Raw genomic sequence first — 11319 nt, 5'->3', positions numbered from 1 at the left:
CCAACCGTCCTAAATTATAAAAGAGACCGGTTATCTATCCGAACCGTTCTCCTTGATAAAACAAAGAGCACGGTCCCTAACCTCGACCGTTCTCTATTAAATCCCTAAAAACCCCATTTACACTTCATCAACTCATATTGTCATACGTACAGTCTTCCTTTCCTCCCTTTCCTCTCACTCCCTTTCCACCGCCACCACCCTTGTCGCGTCGTCGGTGGCCATTCATACAACTGCTTTCTCGTTGTCGGCGCCATGAATTAAGATTCCATTTTGTACCCGGCTTCCTTGGATTTTCTTCAACATCTTGATTCGTTCGGGAGATCTGGGAAATTTCTAGGTAAATATATTCTTGAAACCCAAATTTATATTCTAACTTGTTGTCTTTCATCATTTATCCAATTGTTTCCCCAAATCATACCCACAAAGACATTCATCGTATCGGGTTTTATTCAAATCCCCAAATGAAAGGGTTTGCTTTCCTTATTCCAGCAATGGTAATCTGATCATCACCATTTAAATCATTCTCATCTCCATTTAAATCAGTCTCATCTCCGAACCTTCCTGGTCTTTAATTTCCGTCGAATAGGGGATCATTCTCGGTCATTGTCATCCATCGTCGGCTGCATAAGATCGGTTCATGCTTCAGCAACCAAGGTAACATTCACTTGTATTATCTCATGGATCCTTTTGCTTGGTTTTCAAATTGGTTCCTTATTAAACATGGGACACGGGTTTCTAAAGGTACACCCAGGTCTGATTCCAGTTTTTTCCCTGCTTAAATTTTGCAGTCTGCATATCAGACAAAACAAAAATAAATCACCCTTCTGCAGACTTCTTCGATCTCCCACCTGTCTTTCAAAACTTTCCCTCCTAAAAAGTTAATATGGACCCTGAAGGTATAATGGGTATAAAAAAGATGATAACTTTGATGATCCCGTCTACTCCCTCCGCCCCAGTCATTTGTTATAATTGATTAAAATACTGCCCAAGAGGAATAAAAAAAGCTAACAAATGATTGAGACGGAGGCGGTCTGTGATGATTGAATGTATAATGTGGTATTTGATATGCAGGTTGATACGTGCATTTTATATAGTCCTTTTAGGCCTTTTTATGCACGTATTTCTATGCTATTATCGTAGTTTATGCTACGAAATGCCCCAAATATGCTACTTTGGTTTGTTTTGTCTTATTTGCAGGAATGAACCATAAAGTAGTGAAATCAAGCCTTTTACCATCCGGTTATCATGCATTTGGAGGAAGAGTGAATTTGGAGCGGGAATGTAGCTATTTTGAGATGCGCAAAGAAGAAAGATAGCTAGGCGAGCAAAGGAAGAACTTCAAATTGCTAGTGCCTACTTTGAAGAGCCATATCTCGAGTTCTACAACTTATATTCAGGTGATTCCAATTGGAGATGAAAGCTGGTCCTCTTAGTTTCCAATGCCACCGGAATCGCCCTGTTTGCCCAAGTAACGAAGAAATGGCAACCGTTTGAAGTCCAAAGGCGCAAAGCAGAAATTGTCTATTGAAAGTACTCGATCGAGTACAATTATGTTCGATCGAGTCCTTTTTCTACTCGATCGAGTAGTTGCATTTTAGGATTTACTCGATCGAGTAGATTTTCTATTCGATCGAGTGGTTTGAGCTTTATTTTACTCGATCGAGTTGTTTTAAACTACTCGATCGAGTGGTTTCTCTTATGGGCTCGGGCTTTTAGCTTTAATCCGTCATTAGGTTAAATACAATCCTATTTTTCTTATAAATAGGAAGGGGAGACGTCATTTAGAACTCTCTTTTCACCCTCTTCTCTCTCTTGTCAACTGTTTTACTGCTGGATATTATTTTCTCTATATTTTCTGGATCTCTTCCACGGTAACATTCTCTTTTCCCTTTTCTCTCATTTTATTTAATGTTTATTTCTCTCCATTTTATTTATGTTCTTTCTTTTATTATGTTTAGCTAATTATCCCTGCTAGGATTAGGTGACTCAATGATTGAATGTTAATTGCTAATTAGGTTCATAGATTGTCGTTGCTGTTTTAGTCTATGTTGTTAATCACCGCTTTAATTGTATCCTGCTAGTTGAATCGATGCGATTAGCCTTTTAATTTTGGTAAACCTTGACCTGGACCGAAAGGTTGGAATGGGTGAGACTCGCAGTGAACAATAGGATGCTTTAGTGAGGGCGAAAGTTAAGCTAATAGCATTTTAGGGCGAATTGAGACAGAAAGGAGATATTCATTGCCCCTTAGACCGACACATCGACTAATCTGTGACCTTAGCTGCAATTGATTACGTTCATTGATGACCCGAAATCCTAGTTTTCTCTCTCTATTTTTAATTTCTCTTATTCCTTTTTAATCTTATTAGTTTAGTTAAAATACTTCAAAACCCCCAATAGTGACATCAGACAGACCGAGTAGACAAGTGAATAGTGACCGCCTCCCTGTGGAGATCGACCCTACTTATCGCTAGCTTCTGTTAGTTATATTTAGGTATTTATTTTTGGTACAGAAACGACCGTATCAAATTTTGGCGCCGTTGCCGGGGAGGAAACTATTTATTTACTTGTTTTATTTTGTCTGTTTTTAGCCTCAAGGAATTTATTCCTTGAGGCAGTTCTTATCTTTTTTCTTTAGTGCTGTTTTGATAGGTCCTATAGGTCCTAACTAGACAGTTCTAGGTAAAAGATCGTCAAAGGGAAGGCTTGAGTACCTTTGACTCGTCACCTATGTTCCATTATATGGCACAGCAGGTGATTTACTGCGGGAGATGTGGTGCTGCTGAGCACAATGCAGCTTTTTGCATGGCAGAAAATGACGAGGTCTACGCATTCAAGCAGCATAGACGAGCTAGTCAACCTTCTGTAGTTGTGCCGGCACATCTGCCCTATCAACGAGGCTACCAACAGCCTCCATTTATCTTGCCACCGCAACAAGAAGCTCCTCCCCCTGATAAGCAGAAAGAAGAGATTGCGGAGCTGATATCTTTGATGAAGGTACTTGCACTTAAAAGGCAAGAACGTGATAGACAATTTTTTGCGCAAATTGATGAGCTCGAGTCTGAAATAGCTCAGTTAGCTGCTGAGTCGGAAATTAGGCAACCAGAGGAAGCCTGCGTTACCTACGCAGAGAGCGGTTTTTCCCATGAAGAAACCGTGTTGCCTAATGCTGATGATGATTTCTATGACTCGGATTGCGAAGTTCTATCAGTTAGTGACGCTTCAGACGAGGATTTTAGCACTATGCATCAAGAATCACTCGATCGAGTGACAAATATTAGTCGATCGAGTAAAATACCTGAAGAAACGTTCGATCGAACACTTTATTCCACTCGATCGAACAACTGTTTAGAGGGAGTACTCGATTGAGCTGTTCCAAGTGCTCGATCGAGTGATTATCAAGAGGAAAGTTCTCGATCGAGTAATAAATCTGCTCGATCAAGTAGTTTGTCCAGTGAGAGAAATGATTTGTTACTTGGGTTCATTTTAGACGACAATTTTAATGATGACAACGGTTATGGTGAGTCTCCCCTTTTCAAAGCCGAGTTGGATGCGCTTGAGGCTGCGATTTACGGGACGGTTTCCACAGAGGAGGCAGCTGAGTCAGTGATTGCTCCTAACATGGATGAGGTAATATATTATTTTGTCAATGATTCCGACATTGAGAGCAACCAACCCGAGGTAGTAAACGATAATTCTATTATTGTTTGTTTAAATAGTACATCGCCTCATTTGACTCATGCTTTGTATTTTAATACTATACCCCCTCCCAGTTGGACGAGTAGTTTAATAGTTTTTCACCGTACTTATCGTCACAAACTTGTTAATCTGAAATGGAGCCCTAAATCATTAATTGCTCCTGAGCTCCTTTATTTTGTGGACAAATTTAGGAGCTGTCATAGGAAATTTGTTAGACTTAAACGGTCGTACATTTTTATTTCCTATTTCTTTATTCCACTGTGGTGCTACTTACATTTTTGTGTAGCGCATGCGCAGCTGTTTGATCGGTTGCTGCGCGCTTTGAGCTATTTTGACCAGGCTAATTAAATAGAGGCTCGAAGAAAAGAAGGTCGAGCTGGGATCTGACTGAAACTAGCGCTACCCGGGAGGCAACCCGGAGATTTTATTTTTAGTTGTTTTTCAAACATTTCAGTTTTTATTTTGTTTAATAATCGGTTCTCTCGATCGAGTTTTCTTGCTTTGATTCGCTTCCTATGACGCCACTATGAAGCTGTTTGTGACCTCCCATGTTGCTGGCTGGTTTGGGGAGGTCCCTTCTTCGCGTTATCTTGTAAGTTTTCCGCATCTTCACTCTCCTTTTTTAGTTTGCATTTCCTTTCCCTATTTTTGGGTACAATGAGGGCATTGTATTGTTTGGTTTGGGGAGGTTATGCATCCATATCTGTGTCTTTATTCAGCTTTTATTGCATTCCTGTTATCACGTTTAATTTTCATATTTCATATGCATTGTATTGTTAAAAAAAAAAAACGAAAAATAATAAAAAAATTCATGTTTATTTTTGCATATAGGTTGAGTCGGAACGGTAGATTTTCGTGATAATATCGCACTGTAACTTGTCATTTTTACTTGAGGCTTGCATCTAATTGACAGTTATTAGTTTAGTCCTGCGCATATCTACGAGTTAATGTCAAAAATTTAGCTGACTGTTTAGACTTGACCTGATAAATTGGCAACCTACTCTATAAATTCTGAGTTTTAGAGCCCTATAACTGGTGACATTCATGACCGGTTTACATAGGAATTGAGAGTAGTACTCCTTGCATAACATGTTTATCACTTTTGCACGTTTATGAAATTCGATTTCTTGTCAATTGCATACATTCGGGTTTGTGGTCGGTGTCACATGCAGGGAGGTGCTTACAATTTGCCCCTTTCTTTCATTTTTCACCCATTTAGCTCCACTTAGCCAAATTTAGCCTTTTTGACCGATTAGCTACATCCAAAACTGAGCCTGCCTAGTCGAGCTAGTTTAGTTTGTCTTTTGCGGTATGTTTTTCCGTCTGCGATTTGGCCCGTGTGTATATTGTTGGAGTTGGTGGAGGATGAAGGAAAAGGAGTATGAATATGAGAATGAAAAAAAAAGAATTGGAAAAAAAAAGAGAAAAAAAAATGAAAAAAAAAATGAAAAAAATCAAAAATCACGTTCACAGGAAGAAACCAGAGGAAGAAAAGTTTGAAAATTTTGAGCTGGTTGAATTTTGAGATCGTTTTTATTCACTTTTATCTTGTGACGGTCTCACTCCTCCGTCTTATTCTTACATTTTTGAGGAGATAGTGTGTTTGGACAGTGAGTTGTGTGCCAATGAAGGGCACTTGTGTTTATTTTCCAGTCAGTTGAGATTCGGACGGTCTTATATGGTCCTGTTTAGGAACTAGCTTGGCGCTTTTACCTCCACATTTCCATAACTTGTTTGCCTTTTCTCACCTGAACCTCACTTTCCTATATCCTTTGTAAGTCCTCAGCTGTGACGGACATTGTTGGTTGGAATGTATGTGTAGTACTTGAATCGTCTATCATTTTTGTTGCATGCATGTTATGTAGGTCGCAGTCTAGGTGAGTGACTGTTTTCTCTTTCTCTCTTATACATATACTTTCACCCTTTGCTTCATGAGAGAAGAGTGACCACGTGAGAGCCCGATTTTGTTGGTCTTGCAGGGTCGATAGGTCAGCTTTATTTATGGACATCTTATAATTCGTTTGCGTAATGACCATTGTAGTCAGAATCGTTGATTTTAGTTTGCACTAAACTGGTTTAAGTAGACAAGTTATAGCTAGCTCTGAGTTATCTTTTCCGTTCAATTAGTTTGCATTTAGTTTACTCGAGGACGAGTAAAGGTTTGGTTTGGGGAGATTTGATACGTGCATTTTATATAGTCCTTTTAGGCCTTTTTATGCACGTATTTCTATGCTATTATCGTAGTTTATGCTACGAAATGCCCCGAATATGCTACTTTGGTTTGTTTTGTCTTATTTGCAGAAATGAACCAGAAAGTAGTGAAATCAAGCCTTTTACCATCCGGTTAGCATGAATTTGGAGGAAGAGTGAATTTGGAGCGGGAATGTAGCTATTTTGAGATGCGCAAAGAAGAAAGATAGCTAGGCGAGCAAAGGAAGAACTTCAAATTACTAGTGCCTACTTTTAAGAACCATATCTCGAGTTTTACAACTGATATTCAGATGATTCAAATTGGAGATTAAAGCTGGTCCTCTTAGCTTTCCAATGCCACCGGAATCGCCCTGTTTGCCCAAGTAACGAAGAAATGGCAGCTGTTTGAAGTTCAGTACGCAAAGCAGGAAATTGTGCGCTGGAAAGTACTCGATCGAGTACAATTATGTTCGATCGAGTCCTTTTTTCTACTCGATCGTGTAGTTACATTTTAGGATTTACTCGATCGAGTAGATTTTCTATTCGATCGAGTGGTTTGAGCTTTATTTTACTCGATCGAGTTGTTTTAAAATACTTGATCGAGTGGTTTCTCTTATGGGCTCGGGCTTTTAGCTTTAATCCGTCATTAGGTTAAATAAAATCCTATTTTTCTTATAAATAGGAAGGGGAGACGTCATTTAGAACTCTCTTTTCGCCCTCTTCTCTCTCTTGTCAACTGTTTTACTGCTGGATATTATTTTCTCTATATTTTCTGGATGTCTTCCACTGTAACATTCTCTTTTCCCTTTTCTCTCATTTTATTTAATGTTTATTTCTCTCCCTTTTATTTCTGTTCTTTCTTTTATTATGTTTAGCTAATTATCCCTGCTAGGATTAGGTGACTCAATAATTGAATGTTAATTGTTAATTAGGTTCATAGATTGTCATTGTTGTTTTAGTCTATGTTGTTAATCACCGCTTTAATTGTATCCTGCTAGTTGAATCGATGCGATTAGCCTTTTAATTTTGGTAAACCTTGACCTGGACCGAAAGGTTGGAATGGGTGAGACTCGCAGTGAACAATAAGATGCTTTAGTGAGGGCGAAAGTTAAGCTAATAGCATTTTAGGGCGAATTGAGACCGAAAGGAGATATTCATTGCCCCTTAGACCGACACATCGACTAATCTGTGACCTTAGCTACAATTGATTACGTTCATTGATGACCCGAAATCCTAGTTTTCTCTCTCTCTTTTTAATTTCTCTTATTCCTTTTTAATATTATTAGTTTAGTTAAAATACTTCAAAACCCCCAATAGTGACATCAGACAGACCGAGTAGACAAGTGAATAGTGACCGCCTCCCTGTGGAGATCGACCCTATTTATCGCTAGTTTCTGTTAGTTATATTTAGGTATTTATTTTTGGTACAGAAACGACCGTATCACAGGTCATAGAAATTCTTCAAACCCATCTGTAGCTTTGGCGTCTTTGGTGACTAAACGGGCAAAACTTCATGAAGTACTTAGAAACATTTTGAAACAGGTTCTTCCTTGATCATCATAATGCTTAGTGATTACATTTTTGTTAATTGTTTTCAGTATTTTATTCAATGTTGTTTAATTTAACTGGAATATAATGTGGGTGTTAATTGTTATTTGATCATCATAAAACATAGTGATTTTTTGTTGTTAATTGTTTTCAGCATTTTATTCAAAGTTGTTTAATTTGAGTGGATGATATATTGTACTCTTTCTGTCTCAGTCATTTGTTTACCTTTTATATTCATTGTGAGAGATATTTTAATCTAAGGTAAACAAATGATTAGGACTGAGGGAGGATTAGTTAAATTGCTAGGATCAGCTGTATGCACACTTAGAATGTGACTCATTTGGTTCTTCAATCAGATCCCCAGATATTAGGGTTACCCCATCAATTTCAATCTTATATACTGCAATTTCTTGGGATCGTTTCGCCTCAACTTTTGAACAACTCCCGCCGCTGTACTTATCCTTAGTTATGCACCTGGTCGTTTTTGAAATGCTGTTGGTGAGGCTATCACCGCCTTCCAGTGTTGGCTACATTAAATTGGGTTAATGCGCCAGCAATCATCTCTAGGTAACAATCAATTGTATAATATCATTTATTTGTTTTTTTTTTTTTTAATTTGCATCATTTCAAACAAAGAATTTAATAGTCCCACAAGATCTTATGTTGAATTATGTCGTCCTTGTTTGTTTTGTGTGATGTTCACATTTGATCCATGTCCTTGACGTGCTGCTCAATCCCTCATCATCTGATCCGTCCACAATATGCACTTGTCTTGGACGTTTTGGTTCAGTATGCTCTCCGTTGTCAGTCTGTATTTAGTGGTAATTGACTGTGCATAATCGATTGAGTGTATAAAATAATTGTTGATTACTGTCTCGTCTTGCATTTGTGACCAAGGTTCTGCAACAAAGGCATTTGGCTTAACTTACCTTGATTTTTTTTCTTGTTTATGTGTTTTGGATCAGGGGATCAGCCATGCTTCCTGGTGCATCAATCCCTATTTTGTCTCAGGTAACATTTTTCCACTACTGACTCTTTTAGTGTCGTTTCTGAAAATGAGAAAACAAGATGATAATCTTTATATTATGGAACATGAGCAGAAAACAAGGCTGTGGTGAATTCCAAGTTCTGACGATTATTGGTGTTTTTTTCATGCTTTCCTTTATGTCATTTGCTATATTTGATTGGTAACGATTATCTGTTCTTCAACTTTTTTTTTCCTTCCTCTTTATGTTGTGGGTTGATTGTGTTGGGCTGGAGGACATGGATTTCGATTAAATGATAAATGCTAGGAGTAGTTTGTATGTGAAGAAAAAAATTGTCAGCTTATGTGTTGATTGTTTTACATGTGCGTGTGCTTTTGGCAGTGTATCGATCAGATGTGGTCTAATTTTGACTAACTTAGAACCGCTAATACATTGAGTTTTTAATGAGCATATTTATCATAATTATATGCCATATATTGGTGTGTCCTATGTGTTTAAGAGTCGCTCATTTTAATTATGTATCCGGTATCAAATATTCACGAGAGTCCTGCTATATAAACCGATGCAAGCTTCATTTTTCTCTGCATTTATGATTACAATTTTTTGAAGTTCGATTTATTTGCACTATGATGCGACTAAGTGATGAGGATTGAAGATTTTTATTTATGTTTTGCACATGGTAGCGTATCTTCGATATTTGTAGGCTCTTAACAATATGATACAATTTTGTATTTTGTTTCAATAAAATTTGTCCTAATGGTTCAAATTAAATCCGATGGTTTTTCTTGTGTAAAAAATGCCGGAGTTTCTGAATTGTAACAGGTTTAATTCTTATGAGCTATAAGATTCATTCGTGTAGGGTTACGATAAAAATAGAAATATTTTGAAAAAAAAAAATTACAGGATCAAAGAGAACGGTTAGTACCATCACAACTGTTCCCTTTGAAATGATAGAACTAAGGCGCCAAAAAATTGAAAACTCTAACAAAGAGAACTGCCTTATCAAAGAGACTGGTTATTTCATGTAACCGTTCTCTTTAATATATCAATGAGAACGGTTCTAAAAGGCAACCGTTCTGATTGTTGTTACAAAGAGACCGGGTTGACTTGATTTCAACCGTTCTCTTAGATCAAAGAGAACGCTTGGCCACAGGACGGTCCAAACTACGTATAAGAACGGTTACCAACCGTTCTCTTTGATCATTTTTGTAGTAGTGCATACATCAAATATCTCACAAAAGAGCACAGGTTGTTGCTTCATATCTTGTCTTCTTGATAGGTTACCACACCGTTGGCACCTAACAGAACTCTTCACAAAGGAGTGGGCATCTCGAAACAAGCTTGTCCAATAAAACCCGCACTCTAACACTTTTATCTTGGTTCTTTGAGGACCAAAATGTCCACCACACGCATACCCATGACAAAAGCGAAGTATGGAGAGGATTTCTTGATCGGGTACACATCTTCTCACAACTTGCTCTTGACAAAATTTCCATAAGTATGGATCATTGCACAAATAGTACTTTGAGTTTGCCTTTATTTTCCTCCTTTGGCTAGATGATAGGGTTGGAGGAAACGTTTTGGTCACCATTTAGTTGACCAAGTTAACATACCAAGGTTCAACCGTCTTTAGAGCATAAAGAGAGTCATGCCGTAAGCTTCCATCCACCACACCCATTCTTCTAGCTTGATCTTCATTGATGTGTAATCTACTAAGGTGTTCGGCCACTACATTGGCCACCCCATGCTTATCCCTCACTTCTATGTCAAATTCACTAAGAAGGAGAACCCATCTCATCAACCTTGGTTTCGTGTCCTTCTTCTCAACTAGTTGTCTTATTGCCTTGTGATCGGTGTAGATGATAACTTTGACACCCAAAATATAAGAGCGGAACGTCTCTAGAGCATACACCACCTCCAAGAATTCTTTTTCGGTGGTGGAATAATTTCTTTGGGCATCATTCAGCAACGAAGAAGCATATTGAATAACATGAGAAGCCTTCCCTTCTTTTTGGCCTAGAACGGCCCCAATGGTATAATCACTAGCATCCATTATTATCTCAAATGGGAGCTCCCAATTTGGTGTTTGAATAATCGGTGCCAAAACGAGCCTTTCCTTCAAAAGATCAAATGCTTTCCTACGTTCATCATCAAACAAAAACCCTGCATCCTTGTGCAAGAGCTTGCAAAGAGGGTTAACAATCTTCGAAAACTGCTTGATAAATCTCCTATAGAACCCTGCATGTAATAGAAATGACCTAATGTCTCGAGTATTAGTTGGATATGGCAAACTTTGAATTACTTCAATCTTTGCCACATAAACTTCAATCCCTCTTTTGGACACTACGTGTTCCAACACGATGCCACTGCCCACCATTAAATGGCATTTTTCGGAGTTTCGGATAAGGTAGAAGTCAATGCATCGTGTCAAGACCATAATTAGGTGCTCTAGACATGACTCAAAGAAGTCTCCATGAACCGTGAAATCATCTATGAAGACTTCCAAAGTGCAATCAGTGGTTTTGGATTGGTCTTCCGGCTTCATAGGGATTTGAAAGTAGCCGGAATACCCATCCAAAAAGCAATATAATTCCTTCCCTCCTAACCTCTCTAGCATTTGATCTATAAAGGGTAGTGGGAAGTGGTCTTTTAGTGTTACTGCATTGAGGCGGTGGTAGTGAATGCATACCCTCCACCCCGTTTGCAAACGGGTGAGAATTAATGCTCCTTGGTTGTTTTTTACTACCGTCACTCCACCTTTCTTGGGTACCACTTGGGTGGGACTTACCCATTGAGAGTCCCTTATGGGGTAAATGATTTCCATTTGAAGAAGTTTGATGATTTATTCTTTAACTACCTCCATTATTGGCGGGTTTAATCGCCTTTGAGACTATCT

This window comes from Silene latifolia, chromosome 4 (genome assembly GCF_048544455.1).
Source record: "Silene latifolia isolate original U9 population chromosome 4, ASM4854445v1, whole genome shotgun sequence".
In the NCBI taxonomy this organism is placed as follows: Eukaryota; Viridiplantae; Streptophyta; class Magnoliopsida; order Caryophyllales; family Caryophyllaceae; genus Silene; species Silene latifolia.
Note: the sequence above shows the minus strand (reverse complement) of the source record.